Genomic DNA, 21682 nt, shown 5'->3' with positions numbered 1-21682 from the left:
GAAGTCAAGCCATTTGAAAAGCCAACAAGTGAGAAGTCTGTGATCAAGTTGGACGGGGCAAATATCGAACCATCCTTGGAGGTCAGGAAGGGGTCCTCAAGTGACGTTGCAGGAAAACATGAAAGAGCGAAAGTGGTTGTGCCAGGAGTGATGAACAAGCCTATGGTAATTGTGAAGGGCGCCTGCACAGATCCTGTCATTATCAAATCGGTAACTCAATTACCCATAGTCAACATCAAGGCAGTCCCATGGAATTATGAAAAAGTGACAGTGACTTACAAGGGGAAAGAGATTAGAGAAGAAGTGTGTGAGACTCATGGTTTGACTTGATCGGGGAGATGCTTTGCCCCCGAAGAGTTGAGAAAATCCAAGACCTCAAAAGATAACCCAGTGTTGGTGAAGAAAGCGGTGACTAAGGAAGAAGCAGAAGAATTTCTGAGAAAGATGAAAGTACAAGACTATTCCATTGTAGAGCAGTTAAGGAAGACACCAACTCAGATCTCGCTCTTGTCATTATTGATCCATTCGGACGAACACCGTCGGGCTTTGATGAAGATCTTGAACGAAGCCCACGTTTTTGACAAAATCTCAGTAAACCACTTGGAAAAGATAGCTAACAAGATATTTGAGGTAACGGTTCCAGTGCAAATATTTGCCCTCTTTCCACTCTGAACAAGTTGAAGGTCGATAACGAAAGAATTCACAAGAATAGTATCTGCGTTTGGGGATTCGTTGTTTGAGGGAAAGATTCGGTTGGGGATATAGTGCTCGAGCTTACAATAGGGCCAGTTGAATTTACTATAGAATTCCAGGTGCTCGATGTGGCTGTTTCTTACAATCTATTGTTAGGTCGACCCTGGATTCATGCTGCCAAAGTGGTCCCGTCCACTCTGCACCAAATGGTTAAGTTTGAATGGGATAGACAGGAAATTGTTGTGCATGGCGAAGACAATTTGTGTGTTCCTAGTGATGCCATTGTTCCATTCATAGAGTTTGAAGACGACAAGGGGCCGTGGGTTTTTAAGGTTTTTGACACGGTAGCGGTAGAGAAAGTTCCTGAAGGGAAGTGCGTGTCAACTCCAAGGATAGCTGCTGCATCAATCATGGTAGCCGTTGAAATGTTGAAAAATGGTTTTGTACCGAGCTAAGGTTTGGGCGCATCTCTGCAAGGTATCGTACAACCGATTACTCTTCCTAAAAACTTGGATACATTTGGTCTGGGGTTCAAGCCCACAGTCGCAGACGTAAAAAGAGCTAGAAAAATGAAGCAGAAATCATGGGCCCTTCCAAAGCTAGTCCCGCGTCTTTCCCGGTCATTTGTCAGGCCTGGTACCAGAAAGTGCCCAGTGACAGTGTTCCCATTTCGATGGTTGATGTGGATGAAGATTTGATGGAAAGGTTCGAGAGGATATTCGCCGATGTGAACGTGTTGGAAGCTGGAGAGGGTTCTAGCAAGGCGGATGTGAAATTTGTTGGGCCCGGTGCAAAGATTAACAATTGGGAAGCTACTCCTCTCCCCACCAGGAGGGAGTTTTGGTAGTTTCCTTTGATTTTCTTTCAATTTATGTAGATTATTCCAGGGTTGTAATTCAGATTCTATGTTCCGTCCGTTTGGATGTATAAACCCCGTTGTCTTTAATTTCAATGAAATGCAATTTCTCTTTTCCTTTCTTCCTGATAGTTTATTTTTGTTTTCCTTTTTCCCTTGTACAGTTCTTTTTATGCTGGCTTCAATGATATGACATGCATGCGGAATCTCCGGCCCAGTCTTAAAAGCCAATCTAATCCTGAAATAGTAATTCAAGAAATAGAGTGTGATGTTGAATCGGAATATGACGAGGATGAAGCCTTTGAAGAGATTAGTAAAGAACTAAGACATTTTGAAGAAAAACCCAAGCCTAACCTGAGTGATATAGAAGCGATCAATTTAGGGGACCAAGTTAATGTCCGGGAAACTAAAATAAGTGTCCATCTGGAACCACAACTCAGAGAGAAGATAATTAAAACACTGTTAGAGTATAAAGACGTTTTCGCATGGTCCTATGATGACATGCCAGGTCTAAGCACTGGTTTGGTGGTTCACAAATTGCCTACTAATCCGGCATTCCCTCCTGTCAAGCAGAAGCTGAGGAAATTTAAAACTGATATGAGTGTGAAAATCAAGGAAGAGGTCACCAAACAGTTCGAGGCCAAGGTCATTTGGGTCACTCGGTATCCCACTTGGTTAGCCAATGTAGTGCCTGTGCCGAAGAAGGATGACAAGACCAGGGTGTGTGTTGATTATCGAGACCTCAACAAGGCGAGTCCCAAGGATAACTTCCCACTACCGAATGTAGACATGTGATTTTTGATCCTCCCCAAGATTTTATATATTTTAGCGTGTAAATATTTAGTTTAGTCCTAGTATAGTTATTTCAACTAATTTTGACTCTATTTGCTTTATTTTATCATAAAAAATAAAAATTACAAAAATATTTTCTCTTAGTCAGCTAATTAATATTTTATCTAGTTACTTTTAATTTTTCTACTAAATTAAAAAATACAAAAATAGTTCCAGAAATATTATCTTAATTTTACAATGATTTCTTTTTTTTCTTTTCATTTTTTATCTTTTAGTATGATATTCTGAAAATACAAAAAAAAAATAGGTTTGTTTTAACGGTTAGTCTTATTTTAATAGTTATTTTACTTAAATAAGATTAATTAGTAAATGAGGTCGTATTTTTAGTCCCATTCACCGAGAAAAAATAAATTTGGGCTCAAACAACCCATTTTTAGGTCTAATTTTTGGACCTAGTCCATAATTACCAAGCCCATAATTCCTAGGCCCATACCCCTAACCTAATTCCTACCCCTATATAATAGTACCTAACACCTAAATATAGACACCTGAAAAATTAACAATCAGCCGAGAAACAAAAGAGGCTGACAAAAAAGCTGCGCCGAATTCATCAAAAACCAAGAAAGGGACGCCTGCTCGTGCTTAATAAAGTTTGAGCTGCAAAGCGTCAAAACAGACACCCCCTCACGATCTGATATTCTTCATCCCCCCACCCAAACTACCCCTGAAACTTCTTCTTCACTCCACGAAGCAGAAGTCGGCGACTTCTCAACTCCACCCCCTTCACGTATTCCTTCACAACCTCCCCGTTTTGTTGTCAAGAAATAGTAGGACCCACGCTAGACGGAACCAAATCTGACAGGAAACATGTAATTCCGATGACCTTCCATTGAATCCGGTGAAGTAGAGGTTGACCCAAAAATAAGTCCTGCTCTAAAACTCCTTGAAACTACACCAAATCAGTGCGAAAGTCATCTCGAATTCGCTTCCCAAATCCAGTTGAGTGAATCTGTTCAGGTCGCCGTGTCCGGTCCATCTAGATGTTTGTTGATACGCTGTTCGAGTTCCGTCGAGTATGTTTCTGCCTTCATTTGGCTTGTTCGAGCTTTGCTTTGTGCGATCGGGTAAGTTGTGGAAATTTTCTCGCTTATGCTTTATTCAAATGATCAAAAATTGTGGTTTCCCTTTTAGCTTCCTGTAGATTTGTTCCAGTTTTGATCTCTGTTATTCTAGTGTGTAAGAGATGTGTATTTCATCTCAAGTTAGTTGAAATTGTTGGAAACATCGGAGTATGATATCTGTTTGAATTAGTTTGATTCCGGTTTTCAGCTATGAATGTTTGTGTTGGTTAATCAAAGCATGTTGGGTTTAATTGAGATTGGATAAATTCCCGTTAAAATTCTACAGATTCGCCAAACCTTCTGGTATTTGATTTTTTTTGCTTTATGGAAAGTTTCTGTTGTTCATAAGATCTCTTTAGAGAATGGAGGTGTTAGAACATTGATAAAGTTTAGTTTATTCAATTTTTGTATTTCTTTTCCTTTGAACCAAGCTTTACAGATCTGTCCATGAATTTTGGTATTTTTCGTTGCATTTGATTGGTTTTAAATTGACCTTTTCTAAGGTTAGTTGTTGGCAGAGATCTCAAAATAATATGATCCGACTCTTGGTTAATTCTTGTCACGATTAGGCAGTGATGATTAGTTAAAGTGCACCGTAAGGGATTGAAATGCTAAAATGAGAAATAAGCAGCACTTTCATATTATCCTTTGGTCATTAATTCTGGGTTGTTAACATGTGGACATGAATTAAGTTTTCATTTTATTTGGTTCTATTGTTAATCGAGGTGCGCCATAAGTAAATGAGATCAAATAGTTATGCCCCTCATGAGTTAGCTTAGAAACTTTTTGGTTAGAATAAATCGAGGGGTGCCGTGCCAAACCAAATAACAATTGCACGGCCCTCGCTTTAATCTTGTTTTGATCCTTAGAAATCGAGGCGCGCCATTTAATGAATTTTCATGGCCCTCACAAAGTTGCAAACGCGTAGTTGTTTTAGACGCGTTATCTTAATAAATTATCTGCTTAAACGCGGGTGTGCATTTCATGTGACCCAAATCCAAATCTCAACAATGTTAAATAAAATGTGTCAAGGACTGCGGGTGCATTTCATGTGGCGTGGTTCAAGACGTGTTTTAGATAACATTGAATATTTCTAAAACTAATTAAAAGCGGTTTCAAAGTTAAAATGCACATAGGTTTTAAAAATGTCTTAAAATTAGATAATTAAGCCGAATATAATAGTTGAGCGACTGTGCTAGAACCACGGAACTCGGGAATACCTAACACCTTCTCCCGGGTTAACAGAATTGCTTACTCGGATTTCTGGTTCGCGAACTGTTAAATAGAGTCAATCTTTTCCTCGATTCGGGATTCTAAAACGGTGACTTGGGACACCATAAATTATCCCAAGTGGCGACTCTGAATCTTTTAATAATAAGTCCCGTTTCGATTGTCACTTAAATTGGAAAAACTCCCCTTTATACTCCCTTTTCGGGGGTGTAGTATTAAAAGGAGGCGTGACAGCTCTGGCGACTCTGCTGGGGATAAGAACCCAGGACCTCTGGTTCAGGGTTCAAGAATTCGAGCTTAGAATAATTGTTATAGTTGGCTTTATCCATTATCTGATTTTGTTACATGATTTGGGCCTAATGTGCTAATTGATTGCTTTTACCGCTTTGATATTCCGTGAACTGTATGTAAACTGTTGCGAAATCCCTCCTCTCTCTGAGTCTTCTCAATCATGAAGAAGTGTGCACTTCGTGTGACTTCTTTTCTGTTATAGTCATATCCCAAATTTAGAACGAGGTTCGGACAAGTTGCAAAGCCGGTGAAGCTTCTGTATTCCCGGTACGCTGCCCCCCCTCGGCTCGAGCTGTCCGCTCGGGTAAGCCAGGTCTAGAACAATAAACCCAGGTTTTGAACCTAGTATAACAAGACCTCATGCCGGATCCCTAGTAGGAACGTTTGCTTGCATAATGTGCATTTAACTTTGGAGACTCAACACAGGGGTTGGGTCTGTCTAGGACAGGTGTACCCAAATTAAAAAGACCATCCTGATGCATCTTACGTGCTACTTGCGCATCTGTTTGTTTCGGCTTGCATGTTGACCGACTACTAAAATAGGGAAAGAAAATCAAAAAAAAAGAAGAAAAAATAGAAAATCAGAAAAAAGTGAGGTAGATATTTAGAAAATTCTAAAACTCTGCCGAAATTCTGAAAAAGAAAGGTCATGTCAAAATGAGCCAAAGTTTTCAAAGTCCTGCTTCCCTGTTCTGTCAAAAGGGCGAACTACGCGGGTTTGATTCTCACCGGATGTGAGATACGTAGGCAAACCTCATCGGTTCTTGCCCATAATTTTCAAAAAATCCAAAAATATTTTTCTTTACTTCCTCTCTAGAAAAGTCTTTTTTTGAGACCTTAATTTTCAAAAAATCCAAAAATATTTTCCGTTACTTGCTTTTGAAAGCCTTTCTTTTAGATCCTAATTGTTTTTTTTTAAAAAAAATTACAAAAATATTTTCTTTTAGTTTCTTCCAAAAATCCAAAAATATTTTCATTCTTCTTTTAAAATTGAAAAGAAAATTCAAAATTCAAAAATATTTTCTTTTTTAGAAGCATTTCTTTCATAAATTCAAATAAAATTCCAAAAATATTTTCTTTCTTCTTTAGAAGTTTTTCTTTCAAAATTTCAGAAAAAATTCAAGGAAAAAAATCTTTCTTCTTTAGAAGTCTCTCTTTGCAAAAATGCTGAAGAAAACTCAAAATCCAAAAATGTTCCCTTTCTTCTGTATAAGTATTTCTTTCGAAAATTAAAATAAAAATTCAAGAAAAAAGTTAGTTTATTTACTTTATTCATGATCTTCCCGAACTATGCAAGATCTGATTCATGTTCCCACATAATACGTAGGCAACCCACATCAGGTTCGATCACCATTAAAAAGAAATGAAAAAAATGAAGAAATGAAAAAATATTGATAATAATTAGGACCGACTGAGCCCATTCTAACATGTTTTGTTTTTAATTATGAAGAAAGTTGAGGTGGTCGGTTTGTGGTAAGCTGGAAACACAAGATCCAAGGAAAAATGATAACTGACATCGAAGCTGTTACAAGTGCTCAAGAGACTCAGGGTCAGAGGGTTCAACAAGAGTCTACTGTGTTGTAGAAAAATAGAATACTGAAACAGCAAATGACTGAAATGTGTCAAGCATGGGCTAGTGGTCAAGGATAGCCTCGTCATGAGTCACAATTTGCGACACAGCAAGAGCAGTACCACTCTCCTGAGTACCACTCGTACTCGTTTGATCTTCCTGCAAACGTTGAGAAGCCTGCCCGAAAGATGGTACAGGAAGAAATGGCCCAAAGAGTGAAAAGCTTAGAACAACAGTTGAAAAACATGCAAGGGTTGGCAGGTCAAAAGAGTGTTGCCTTCAAAGATCTATGTATGTTCCCCGATGTCCACTTACCGCCTGATTTCAAGACTCCCAAATTTGAAAAGTATGATGGACATGGAGACCCCATAGCCCACTTGAAAAGGTATTGCAATCAACTGAGAGGTGCGGTAAGAAACAATGAATTGCTGATGGCCTATTTTGGGGAAAGCCTTACGGGAGTAGCATCCGAATGGTTTTTGGAGCAAGACACATCTCGCTGGTACGTCTGGAATGACATGGCACAGGCCTTTGTCAATCAGTTCCAATACAACATTGACATTGCCCCATACCGTATTTCCCTTTCAAACCTGAAGAAGAAACCAATTGAAAGTTTCAGGGAATACGCCATTAAATGGAGAGAGCAAGCAGCTCGAGTTAAGCCACCCATGGATGACCACGAGCTAATCACTGTCTTACTTTAAGCGTAAGAGCCCGATTACTTCAAAACATGATGTTCGCAGTTGGCAAATCCTTCTCGGAAGCAATCAAAATGGGAGAAATGGTAGAGAATGGTCTTAAGACAGGCAAAATTGTAAGTCAAGCAAATTTTAAAGCCGCAACTCAGGCTGTCCGGGTTGAATTTGATAATTTTAGCGACACAAATGAGAAGGTTGAAGAAATCATGATGACATCAGGGTCGAGAAGAGGTCCTAGGAGAACATCTCGAAGGTATGACCAGCCTCCTCAAATTTTCCATGACTCCCCTGAGCAGTATTATCCACCTCAGAACCCTCAATACTCTATCGCGCCACCTCAGTATGTTGTCCAGCCACCAAAACACCCCAGAAGGCGAGCACTAGCATCACGAAATCTCCAACAGCCTCCACAAAATTTTCAGGTACCCTATAACCCACATCCAGGCCAGAGGTATAGAGGGGAACAAAAGTTGAAAGATAATTTTACACCAATAGGAGAGTCCTATGCAAGCTTATTTGAGAAGTTAAAGCATTATGACATGATTGCACCTATTCCTCCAAATCATGTGGACCCACGTGCGAGAAGCTTTGACCCTTCTAAAAGGTGTGAATACCATTCCAATGCCCAGGGGCACAATGTTGAAAGCTTTCGGGATTTGAAAAGAGAAATAGAAAGGATGATCCAGGAAAACCTGATTGTGATCCAAGATAGTGACACCCAGAATAGCGCGCAGAATCCTTTACTGGCACATGATGATGCACACTTTGTGGAGATTATTCGTGGTGACAGGGACCATGCGAATCCTCTCGGAAATTTGCTAACTGAAGTTAATGATTTTGAAATTGGATAAGGCTATGCTGATTCTGATAAGCAAATTTGTGGCTAAATGTCAAGCTTAGCAATTGAAAAGTCATTCCCTCCTCACTAGGAAGGAATCATGGTAGTTTGTTTTGATGTTTTTTCTATTATCTGCGTTATTTTAGGGTTGTGATCCAGATTTTATTTGTTTTATATAGTCAAACCCTTCTATCCCTCCATTCGGTTTGTGTGAGTCTTGTCTTTCTGTTTTGTTGCTATTTTCATTTGCTGGGTTATTTAGGGTTGTAACTCGGATTTTAGGTTGTTTGTCTTGTTGTTTACTCAATGAAATATAGTTTGTCCTTTTGCGTCATTCCATGCTTAGTTCTTTTCCCGCTAGTTTTAATGACATGACATGCATGCGGAATTTTTGACCAGATCTTAGAAAATTGATTTAAGTTTGAATTGGACAACTAAAAAAAAGATACTTTTGAGGATGAATAAAGAGTTGAGATACTTTGGAATTGAGGTCGAGTAAAATTTACATTCAAATCATTGTGGAGGTCGGGCTTGAGGATGTTTAGTCAACTGAAGTTTGTAGGAAAGTAAGGGATAGAAAGTGTGACACACGAAGAAGACAGACATGTTCGTCAATGCTGTGATTGCGAAAAGATACTATGTTTAGCGTTCTCGAGGTTGGGAGACCCTTTTTCTGTTATCCAGACACTTTATATCCTTCACTACCCCTTTTGAGCATGTGTTATTTTTCTTTGACTACCCTCTTTTGGAATCAAGCTTAGAGTAAAAAAAAAGAAAGAAAAAATCCATGTTCCAAGACTACAAACTGGGGCAATTCTTAGAAAGTTAAAAAAAAAAGAATTGTCAAAGGTCCATGCCCTCAAAAATAGAAGCTGGGCAAACAAAAAAAAGAAAAAAAGAAAAGGAAAAAAAAGAAAAACAGAAAGAAAGATGAAAAATAATTTAGGCCAGATGTTTAAACTACGTTAGACCTGATTCTTTTTAAAAAGGGATACGTAGGCAGCCTCATGGTTCGGTCTAACCAAATAAGAATTCAAAAAAAAAATTCCAAAAATCCTCAGCATCTGAAACTTGGGCAAAGATTTTATTTCATTTTTGAAAGAGTCGATTCCAAGAGTTGTAAGTCTACAACCCCTCAATTTGAGTTTATTTTGAGCCTTCACGCCGACCTTTCTTTCCAACCCTATCCAAAAACCTTCCCAATAAGGCCTTCCGATAAGCCTTCAAGAATGTTAAGAGAAACATGCAATGAGAAACGGTTGTCACACGACATAGAATACTGTCAAGTTGCTCACCAAGAAAGAAGGAGAAAGAAAAAGAAAAAGAAAAAGAAAAAGAAAAATAAGAGAGTCTTACTAGTAAAAACCCTCACGGGCACTGTAAGGCGACGGTAAGCAGAGATGAACAAATGAGAGAGACTTATTGGTGAAAACCCCTCGGGGCACCACTAGTCGAAATTGAGTCGTGAAGATGATGCGAAGGATTGGCACGAACAATCCCGACTTCAAAGGTCATAAGAATGACAAAAGGGAAGATTGGATTAGTTTGATAGATTAGGCCGTTGAGTCCAAAATGCATGTCATGACCATTAAGACTAATTATTGAAAAAAAAGGGAAAAAATTCTTCCTTCTGTCCTTCCGACCGGGGGAATTTCTTGTTAATATTCGTTTATTTGCATCATTGTGTCCTTCACCCTGAGTCAGTCCTTGTCAAAATAAGTAAGAAAAGATTTCAAAATCTGCTACCAGCTTTTCAGTTGCACAAAGTAAATTTGGCCAGCACAATTGGTTGCTACTGTCAACGTGCCTTGAGGATTCATGCAATGGCTCCCCCAAAAGACTCTTGTCAGCCTACTTGGCGTAAGCAAAATGTTGATTCTTTTTGACAGACAAATTGCTCAAAATCAGGAAGTCATTCAAGATATCAGAAAAAGTCACCTAAGCAAAAATCTCCAGTTGGGATAAGGCTATTTGAGCTGCAAATACAAACGGTACTGGGTGTGAAACAATCCGAGTTGGTGCAGAATAAAAGTCTTTTGAGACCGACTCAGGCTGATCGAGCAAAAGCCAAGCTGCTCAAGACTCAAGGCCACAAACCGACCATCACTTTCAAAACTGACAAAATTTTCTTTGTTTAAAATAGGGACAAAGCAGTACAAGGAAAGAGGTTCTAAAAAAAGGAGAAAAAGAAAAAAAAAAGAAGGGAAAAGAAAAAGAGAAAAAAAAAGAAAGAAGGGAAAAGAAAAGAGAAAAAAAAAGAAAGAGAAAAAAGGAAAAAAAAAAAGCAAAAAATAAAAAGACAAAGAAAAAAAGAGAAGAGCCGACGAAGGGAAGTTTCTCAAATTTTTGCCTTTATTTGTCTTGTTAATATGCATAAAGTCATGCCATTGCTCTTTACATTTTCCTCTTAGGGTAATATGTCCTAGTCTGATGGATTTTCCTTCCAATAAAAATCTTAGTCTGATGAATTTTTCTCCTAAGATAGAAGACCTAGTCTGATGAACATTCTCCTAGGATAAAAATCTTACTCTGATGAATCTTTCTCCTAGAATACAAAAAAAAAAAATCTTAGACTGATGAATTTTTCTCCTAAGATAGAAGACCTAGTCTAATGAACTTTCTCCTAGGATAAAAATCTTAGTCTGATGAATCTTTCTCCTAAGATACCAAAAAAAGACCTAGTCTGATGAATTTTCACCTAGGATCAAAATCTTAGTCTGATGAATCTTTCTCCTAAGATAGAAGACCTAGTCTGATGAACTTTCTCCTAGGATCAAAATCTTAGTATGATAAATCTTTCTCCTAAGATACCAAAAGTGACCTAGTCTGATGAATTTTCTCCTAGGATTAAAATCTTAGTATGATGCATTTTTCTCCTAAGATAGAAAACCTAGTCTGATGAACTTTCTCCTAGGATAGAAATCTTAGTCTGATGAATCTTTCTCCTAAGATAGAAAACCTAGTATGATGAGATTTCTTCTAGGATAAACGTCTTAGTCAGATGAATCTTTCTCCTAAGATACCAAAAAAAAAACATAAAAAAAGAGAGAAAAAGAACCTAGTCTGATGAATTTTCTCCTAGGATTAACGTCTTAGTCTGATGAATCTTTCTCCTAAGATAGAAAACCTAGTCTGATGAATTTTCTCCTAGGATATTTTGAAAAAAAAAAAGTCTGAATTTGAAAAAAAAAAGGCCATTTTTTTAGTTTTCTTAAGATTATCAATGTTAGTTTTCCTGAAATCTGGGAGCCCCGCCTGGAGAATAGGGTCAATTTTTACTTTAGTCAAGCTTGGTTTATAGTTTTCCTAGTCTATGCTTTAGTTTACTATCATCATTGCATCAATAGTACAAGTGGTTTACAATTTTGCTAACAACTCACAAATCTTCCTAGTGCAAACTGGGGCAGAATTTTTTTGTTTTGTTTTGACTGTTTTTTGTAATCAGGCGCCCACCTGGAGAACAAGGGAAGACCGCTCAAGTTTCAAGGGAAAGCAATTTTGAAGGAAGACAACTCAAGTTTTAAGGGAAAGCAGTTTTGAAGGAAGACAACTCAAGTTTTAAGGGAAAGCAGTTTTGAAGGAAGACAACTCAAGTTTCAAGGGAAAACAGTTTCAAAGGGAGACGGTTCAAGTTTCAAGGGAAAATGGTTCAAGGTAAAGGAAAACAGTTTCAGGTAACAAGAGAAGACGGTTCAAGTTCAGCAATCAGGTGCCCACCCGGAGAATAAGGTTCAAGCTCGTGTCAAGAATGCGAGTCAGCAGTCCGAGATGATCAATAGAAGTTAGTCACAATCCAGAATAAAAAGAAAAAAAAATAAAAAAGAAAGGCAAGAAGTGAACTCAAAATGCAGAAGTTGATGAAAGATGTGACATGCTCAAGACATGACTGAGGTCACAAGCATGGTGTGTCCGGTTTTGATCCGAAAAGTTGAAAAGGAAAGAACCAACACCTACAGCTAACAAGCATCAAGATTCAGATCAGGGTCCGTATGAAGAACCAACAAAGATTTAGGATCAGGCTTCAGAAACTCATAGATAGGAATCTTGTAACTCGTAGCCGATAGACTTAGTTAGTCTTTTTCATTTTTGATTTTGGTGTAATAACGGGACCGCGGACCGGAACCTCGACGGCACCCCACTCGGCTCGCAACCTCGGTACTCTATCATCGTACTCACTTCTGAACTACACGTGTCCTGATTCCTTTATAGCCAAGGATATGTAGGCAGCACAGATACCAGGGCTCGGTCACATTCCCTTTTCCTCTTAGTTTTAGTCTCTCCAAATAAGGATCGGCTCAAAAAACCTGTCTAGTCGTTCTTTGTCTGAAAACTCTTTGCGTTTCCAGTCAAAGAGGGGCAGCTGTAGACATGTAATTTTTGACCCTCCCCAAGATTTTATATATTTTAGCGTGTAAATATTTAGTTTAGTCCTAGTATAGTTATTTCAACTAATTTTGACTGTATTTGCTTTATTTTATCACAAAAAATAAAAATTACAAAAATATTTTCTCTTAGTTAGCTAATTAATATTTTATCTAGTTACTTTTAATTTTTCTACTAAATTAAAAAATACAAAAATAGTTCCAGAAATATTATCTTAATTTTACAACGATTTCTTTTTTTTTTCTTTTTCTTTTTTATCTTTTAGTATGATATTCTGAAAATACAAAAAAATAGGTTTGTTTTAACGGTTAGTCTTATTTTAATAGTTATATTACTTAAATAAGATTAATTAGTAAATGAGGTCGTACATTTAGTCCCATTCACCGAGAAAAAATAAATTTTGGCTCAAACAACCCATTTTAGGCCTAATTTTTGGATCTAGTCCATAATTACCAAGCCCATAATTCCTAGGCCCATACCCCTAACCTAATTCCTACTCCTATATAATAATACCTAACACCTAAATATAGACACCTAAAAAATCAACAATCAGCCGAGAAACAAAAGAGGCTGACAAAAAAGCTGCGCCGAATTCATCAAAAACCAAGAAAGGGACCCCTGCTCGTGCTTAAAAAAGTTTGAGCTGCAAAACGTCAAAACAGACACCCCCTCACGATCTGATCTTCATCCCCCACCCAAACGACCCCCGGAACTTCTTCTTCACTCCACAAAGCAGAAGTCGGCGACCTCTCAACTCCACCCCCTTCACGTCTTCCCCCACAACCTCCCCGTTTTGTTGTCAAGAAACAGTAGGACCCACGCTAGACAGAACCAAATCTGACCGGAAACATGTAATTCCGATGACCTTCCATTGAATCCGGTGAAGTAGAGGTTGACCCAACAGTAAGTCCTGCTCTAAAACTCCCTGAAACTACACCAAATCAGTGCGAAAGTCATCTCGAATTTGCTACCCAAATCCAGTTGAGTGAATCTGTTCAGGTCGCCGTGTCCGGTCCGTCGAGTTGTTCGTTGATACGCTGTCCGAGTTTCGTCGAGTATGTTTCTGCCTTCATTTGGCTTGTTCAAGCTTTGCTTTGTGCGAACGGGTAAGTTGTGGAAATTTTCTCACTTATGCTTTATTCAAATGATCAAAAATTGTGGTTTCCCTTTTAGCTTCCTGTAGATTGGTTCCAGTTCTGATCTCTGTTATTCTAGTGTGTAAGAGATGTGTATTTCATCTCAAGTTGGTTGAAATTGTTGGAAACATCGGAGTATGATATCTGTTTGAATTAGTTTGATTCCGGTTTTCAGCTATGAATGTTTGTGTTGGTTAATCTAAGCATGTTGGGTTTAATTGAGATTGGTTAAATTCCCGTTTAAATTCTGCAGATTTGCGAAACCTTCTGGGATTTGATTTTTTTTGCTTTATGGAAAGTTTCTGTTGTTCATAAGATCTCTTTAGAGAATGGAGGTGTTAGAACATTGATAAAGTTTAGTTTATTCAATTTTTGTATTTCTTTTCCTTTGAACCAAGCTTTACAGATCTGTCCATGAATTTTGGTATTTTTCGTTGCATTTGATTGGTTTTAAATTGCCCTTTTCTAAGGTTAGTTATTGGCAGATATCTCAAAATAATATGATCCGAATCTTGGTTAATTCTTGTCGCGATTAGGCAATGATGATTAGTTAAAGTGCGCCGTAAGGGATTGAAATGCTAAAATGAGAAATAAGTAGCACTTTCATATTATCCTTTGGTCATTAATTTTGGGTTGTTAACATGTGGACATGAATTAAGTTTTCATTTTATTTAGTTCTATTGTTAATCGAGGTGCGCCATAAGTAAATGAGATCAAATAGTTATGGCCCTCATGAGTTAGCTTAGAAACCTTTTGGTTAGAATAAATCGAGGGTGCCGTGCCAAACAAAATGACAATTGCACGGCCCTCGGTTTAATCTTGTTTTGATCCTTAAAAATCGAGGCACGCCATTTAACGAATTTTCATGGCCCTCACAAAGTTGCAAACGCGTAGTTGTTTTAGATGCGTTATCTTAATAAATTACCTGCTTAAACTCGGGTGTGCATTTCATGTGACCCAAATCCAAATCTCAACAACGTTAAATAAAATGTGTCAAGGACTGCGAGTGCATTTCATGTGGCGTGGTTCAAGACGTGTTTTAGATAACGTTGAATCTTTCTAAAACTAATTAAATGCAATTTTAAAGTTAAAATGCACATAGGTTTTAAAAATGTCTTAAAATCAGATAATTAAGCCGAATATAATAGTTGAACGACCATGCTAGAACCACGGAACTCGGGAACGCCTAACACCTTCTCCCGGGGTAACAGAATTCCTTACTCGGATTTCTGGTTCGCGGACTGTTAAACAGAGTCAATCTTTTCCTCGATTCGAGATTCTAAACCGGTGACTTGGGACACCATAAATTATCCCAAGTGGCGACTCTGAATCTTTTAATAATAAATCCCGTTTTGATTGTCACTTAAATTGGAAAAACTCCCTTTTATACTCCCTTCTCGGGGGTGTAGTGTCAAAAGGAGGTGTGCCATCGAACATCCATATATTGGTCGATAATTCTGCCAAACATGAGATTGGTTCTTTTATGGATTGCTATGCGGGCTACCATCAGATCTTAATGGATGAAGAAGACGCAGAAAAGACAACATTCATCACGCCCTGGGGAACGTACTGCTATCGGGTCATGCCATTTGGTTTGAAAAATACCGGGCAACCTACATGAGGGCAATGATGACCATATTCCACGACATGATACACAGGGAGATCGAGGTTTATGTGGATGACATGATTGTAAAGTCTAGAAAGCAGTCTGACCATGTCAGAGATCTGAGAAAGTTCTTCCAAAAGCTTCGTAGGTACAATCTCAAGCTCAATCCTGCAAAATGCGCGTTCGGTGTTCCGTCTGGAAAGTTGTTGGGATTCATAGTCAGCCGACGAGGTATTGAATTAGACCCGTCAAAAATTAAAGCCATCCAAGAATTGCCACCTTCGAAGAACAAGACTGAGGTGATGAGTCTGTTGGGAAGATTGAATTACATCAACCGGTTTATTGCTCAGCTCACGACAACATGTGAGCCTATCTTCAAATTATTAAAGAAAGATGCTGCAGTCAAGTGGACAGATGAATGTTAGGAAGCCTTTGATAAGATAAAGGGGTACTTGGCAATCCCACCTGTGTTGGTCCCGCCAGAACCAGAGAGACCTTTGATTTTATATTTGACAGTCTTGGACAATTCATTTGGATGTGTGTTGGGACAATATGACATCACTGGCAGGAAGGAGAAGGCCATATATTATCTCAGCAAGAAGTTCACATCTTACGAGGTTAAGTACACTCAGCTTGAGAGGATGTGTTGTGCCCTAACTTGGGTAGCCCAGAAGCTGAAACATTATTTGTCCTCTTATACTACTTACCTCATCTCTTGCTTGGATCCATTGATGTACATCTTCCAGAAGCCTATGCCCACGGGATGGCTCGCAAAGTGGCAGATCTTGCTCACAGAATTAGACATTGTCAACGTGACTCGGACCGCGATGAAAGCACAAGCATTGGCCTACCACTTGGCTGAAAATCCTATGGATGAAGAATACGAACCTTTGAAGACTTACTTCCCTAATGAAGAGGTAATGCACATTGATGAGTTGGAACAGATTGAAAGGATAGGATGGAAACTTTTCTTTGATGGGGCTGCTAACATGAAAGGTGTTGGGATAGGAGCGGTACGTGTCTCTAAAATAGGGCATCATTACCCTGTTACGGCTTAGCTTCGGTTGTACTAACAACATGGCAGAATACGAGGCATGCATTTTGGGTTTGAGGATGGTTGTGGATATGGGTGTCCAGGAAGTCTTGGTCTTGGGTGACTCGAACCTTCTGGTACACCAGATTCAGGGAGAATGGGAAACACGGGATTCAAAACTCATATCGTATCGGCAATGCTTGTATGATCTTTGTCAACGGTTTCAATCAATAGAGTTCAGGCATATTCCGAGGATCCACAATGAGGTCGCCGATGCTTTGGCTACTTTGGCGTCAATGTTATATCATCCAAATAAGGCTTATGTAGACCCATTGCATATTCAAGTCCGTGATCAGCATGCTTGTTGTAACATGGTGAAGGAAGAGCTCGATGGGGAGCCTTAGTTTCACGACATCAAGGAATACATCCGAAGGGGAGTATATCCGGCACAAGCCACATATGATCAAAGGATAACAATTCGTCGTTTGGCAAGCGGTTTTTTCTTCAGCGGAGGGTTCTATACAAAAGGACTCCAGATCTTGGATTATTAAGATGTTTAGATGCCAGACAGGCCACGACTATCATGATCGAAGTACATTCTGGAGTATGTGGACCACACATGAGTGAGTATGTGCTAGCAAAGAAGATCCTCCAGGCAGGTTATTATTGGCTCACCATGGAGCGAGATTGTATCAGTTTCGTGCGTAAATGTCATCAGTGCCAAGTGCATGGAGATTTGATTCATTCTCCACCATCTGAATTACATACAATGTCCGCACCATGGCCTTTTGTTGCTTGAGGAATGGATGTTATTGGGCCAATCGAGCCAGCAGCTTCCAGCGGGCACAGGTTTATTCTGGAGGCCATCGATTATTTCACCAAGTGGGTAGAGGCTAAAACATTCAAGTTAGTAACCAAGAAGGCGGTGGTCAATTTTGTGCATTTAAATATCATTTGCCGGTTCGGAATACCGAAGGTGATCATTAAAGACAATGGGGCTAACCTCAATAGTCATATAATGAAAGAGGTATGTCAGCAGTTCAAGATTACACATCGCAATTCTACCCCATACTGCCCTAAGGCGAACAGAGCAGTTGAGGCGGCGAACAAGAATATAAAGAAGATACTTCGAAAAATGGTGGAAGGTTCTAGGCAATGGCATGAAAAGCTGCAGTATTCATTGCTAGATTATCGCACTACTGTCCGTACTTCAGTAGGGGCGACTCCTTATTCGTTGGTGTATGGCACGAAAGCAGTGATACCCGCAAAAGTGAAAATTTCATCCCTTCGAATTGTCGCGGAGGCTGAAATCGATGATAAGGAGTGGGTCAAAACCCGATTAGAACAATTAAGTTTGATCGATGAGAAGAGACTGGCAGTAGCGTGTCATGGCCAGTTGTGTTAACAGAGAATGGAAGAGCATACAAAAAGAAGGTGCGTCCACGGAAGTTTGAAGTGGGGCAGTTAGTATTGAAACGCATTCTTCCTCATCAAGTTGAAGCAAAAGGAAAATTCACCCCAAATTGGTAGGGGCCGTTCGTTGTGTCTAGAGTGTTGTCCAATGGTGCACTGTACTTGACAGATGTAGAAGGCAAATGCATAGAAATGACTATCAATTCTGATGTATTCAAGAGATATTATGTATGATTTCTTTCTGTGATTGTACTTGTTTGTATTTGGCATGTCTCAAATATTGAAATGACGAAGGCATTTTGTTATGCTATCTAAACACTTTATCCCTCGTTACCCCTTTGAGCCTCATTTATTTTCATTTATACCCCTCCTTCGGAATCAATAGCAAATATCGGAAACACAAGCGTAAAGATAAGTTAAGAAATGAGAGAAAAAGAGAAAGGAAAAAGAAAAGAGAAAGAAAAGAATGGAAAGATAAAGAAAAGAACAGAAAAAAAAGAAAAAAAACAACAAAAGGAAAAACAAAAGAGTAAAAGAAGAGAAAGAAAAGGGCAGAAAAATCACCATGAATAAGAAACTGGGGCGGAAGTTGTGATTGTTATCAGAAATCTGATTCCGAAGGTTGTAAATTTGAATCCAATCAAACGGTTTTGAGCCTTTATACCCTTCCTTTATAAACCCATCCAAAAGCCACATTACAGTCCAAAGAAAGACCTTCGATCAATCTTCGGGAAATGCCAAGTCAAGCAGGTAGCGGTGGTTCACATCAGGGGAAACACTCTGGTCCAAAGAGGGAAAAAAAGTAAAAAATGAGAGAGTCTTATTGGTGAAAACCCTCACGGGCACCGTAAGGCGATGGGAGCTGAGAGAAATAAAAATGAGAGAGTCTTATTGGTGAAAACCCTCACGGGCACCTTAAGGCGAATGTGGGTTGACAGATGAAGGAATGAGAGAGGTCTGCTGGTGAAAACCTTTCAAGGCACCGCAAGACGAACAAGGTCGGGATTTGAGGTAAAGAAATCAGGTCATGGAAATTCTGGGGCAACAAAGTATAGCAACTAAAAGTTGATTGGTTGGACAGATTGGGCCGATTAATCCAAATTGCATGTCATGACCATTGGAACCAGCTGTTCCACTCAGATAAGTCTTTTTTATTTTTCTCTTCAAATAGTCTTCCAGTTTTCGATTTCCTTATCCTTAACTCTGAAAGTCATTGCATTTCATTTCTTTGGGTTTATTTCTCTAAGATGTTCCAAATGTCAGTTCTGTTTAAGCAAATAAGAAGGAATTTCAAAGCTCACTACCAGCTTCAAGATTGCAAAGCACAGTGCGGCTAGAGCATACCAAAGATAGCATGATGTAAAAGGGGATAAAATGCCAGCAAGAGTTCCATCGGCAAAATGATCTGGTAATTTTGTGGGAGACGTAGAGGCTCAGTTAAAGGGGTAAGAGGTATGAGGCAACGGTTCGGGAATAGAACACTCCGGTCATTCAAGTTATGGGTTTTTAAAAGTCAGTCGGAAAGTCAAGCGGTTCAGGGCCAGGTCAGAGAAGCATGTCAAAACAAAACAATGCAGCGGAGAGACCTTCAGCAAGAATGCCATCAACTAACCACCACATTTTAAAACTGACAAAATTTTTCTTTGATTAAAACAGGGGCAGGAAATTTCAGTTGTTCGGAGAAACCCTCCGTGAAGAAAGGCAGTCACCAGACAGGTTTGATTTATGATTTTCAGGACCCTCCTGGAAAATAGGACCTAGTGGAAATGTTCAAAAATAGCATAATTTAGCATAAATGCATCCCAAAGGAATATAAGTTGGCGTAGAAGTTTGCATGTTCGAGATAGGATTCAATTAGGAGTTCTCAGGACCCTCCTGAAAAATGGGACCTAGCTTAAAAATCAAAATAATCATGAGTAGTAAAATCTAGCATAAATGTACCCCCAAGGAGTGTAAGATGGATTCAAGTTCGCATGCTTGAGATGGGATTTAGTTTTAAAATTTTCAGGACCCTCCTGGATAATGGGATTTAATTTTAAAATTCCAGGACCCTCCTGGATAATGGGACTTAGCTTTAAAGTTTCAGTTAGATAACAACATTTAGTGTAAATCCTGTTGTAGGATAGTATAATTCAGCTATAAAAGCTGTCACTCTTAAGATAAAATTTGACCTTGGATTTTGATGACCCTCCTGGATAATGGGGAGTAGTTTAAGACCTTCTTAGATAACAAGATGTACCAGAAGTCATGCCTTTAAAAGATATAGCATAGATTTGAAATTGTCGTTTAGTCAAGAGCTGTTAGGACCCCCCTGGATAATGGGACCTAGCTTTCAAATTCTTAGTAATATTTGGTAATATGATTCAGTTTAACACTCATATATGTGCCCAACTACCAAACTGGGACAGAAAGTTTTCTTTGTTTTGTCTAGTTTGTTGAAATCAGGTACCCGCTTGGAGAACAGGGAGAAGAATTGCAAGTCAGTAGTCATGAGCCTGCCTGAAGAGTAGGGAATACATTTCAAGTCAGCAGTCAGGATTCCGCCTGGAGAACAAGAGAATACCCAAACTGGGGCAGAGAATTTCCTCTATTTTTGTCATTTCATTGAAGTCAGGAGCCCGACTGGAAAGCAGGGAATACAGTCAAGTGCAGCAGTTAGAAGCCCGCCTAGAAAACAAGGGAGTACAATTCAAGTTTAGCAGTCAGGAGCCCGCCTGGAAAACAAGGGAATACTTTCAAGATGAAATCAGGAGCCCGCCTGGAGAGTAGAGAATACATTCAAGTTTAGCAATCAGGAGCCTGCCTGGAGAGCAGGGAATACGTTTCAAGTTGAAGTCAGGAGCCCGCCTGGAGAGCAGGGAATACGTTTAAGTTGAAGTCAGGAGCCCGCCTGAAGAGCAAGGAATACTTTCAAGTTGAAGTCAGGAGCCCGCCTGGAAAGCAGGGAATACTTTCACATTTTGAAGTCAGGAGCCCGCCTGGAGAACAAGGGAGTGCAATTCAAGTTTTGGTTTTCAAAATTCTTTGGTATTCAGCAAGGTGATTCGTTTTACACTTACACATGGGCCCACATACCCAAACTGGGGCAGAAAATTTTCTTTGTTTTTGTCTATTTTGCTGAAGTCAGGAGCCCGCCTGGATAGCATGGGAATACATTCAAGTTCAGCAATCAGGAGCCCGCCTAGAGAGCATGGGAGCTCTTATCAAGTTCAGCAGTCAGGCATCCCCCCGGAGAAAGGGAAAACATCTCAGATTACAATTCAAGACGGTAACAAATGGATTTCACCAGGAGAATATAAGTCAACAAGGCAACAAGAACCACAAGAGCAAGTTGAAGAGATAGATAGGATTTTTGTAATGCATAGATCATAGTCTAGCCTAGCTTCTTTTTATTCTGACATGGTGTAATAAGGAGTTCAGTAAGAAGCAGCAGCGGCGACAACAGTGAAATCACAGCCTCATGTTAGTCCCAGCTACCAAAACTTCCCGAATTACACTGACCTGATTCCTTTATAGCCAAGGATATGTAGGCAACCTTGGAAGCAGGGTGCGGTCAAATCTTTCAAAACACGCTTCCCACGGAGTATACAAACGGGCAAAAATCACTCGTATCCGCTCACTTTATCTTTGCACGAAAACTTTTCGTGTTTCCGGGCGAAGAGAGGAAGCTGTGAGCACGTGATTTTTGCCCTATATGAATTACTCCTACAAAATTCAAAATAAAATAATTTTTTCCATTGTTTGCAATTCTGTGGATCGTTGTAGCATTTTTTGTTAATTGTTTGCATTTGTCTGTGCATGTTTATTCTATTTAATTAATGAAAATATAAAAATATGTTGCATTTGTATTTAGGATTCAACTTTACACTCTTGAATTTAGTAGTAAATTAGTCATTTTATAAGAATTGGAAAATCACAAAATAGTTATTTTTGCACTTTTAATTTTAATTTTTGAACTTTGGTGGGTTTTCCTTTAATTTGGTTTTAATTAATTATGGTAATTATTAGAGTTAATTAATTCA

General features: G+C 39.1%; 1 long non-coding RNA gene across 1 annotated transcript; it reads left to right on the top strand.

Moving 5' to 3' along the window:
* Nucleotides 1–2889: 2889 nt before the first annotated feature.
* On the top strand, nt 2890–21407 carry LOC142161809 (uncharacterized). The gene is made up of 2 exons (XR_012693435.1): nt 2890–3465; nt 11535–21407. It is a non-coding gene; the product is annotated as an uncharacterized LOC142161809 (long non-coding RNA).
* Nucleotides 21408–21682: the final 275 nt, after the last annotated feature.

The sequence above is a fragment of the Nicotiana tabacum genome, chromosome 7 (assembly GCF_000715075.1).
Source record: "Nicotiana tabacum cultivar K326 chromosome 7, ASM71507v2, whole genome shotgun sequence".
NCBI classification, from domain to species: Eukaryota; Viridiplantae; Streptophyta; class Magnoliopsida; order Solanales; family Solanaceae; genus Nicotiana; species Nicotiana tabacum.
This window is presented reverse-complemented; position numbering and strand designations above follow the sequence as displayed.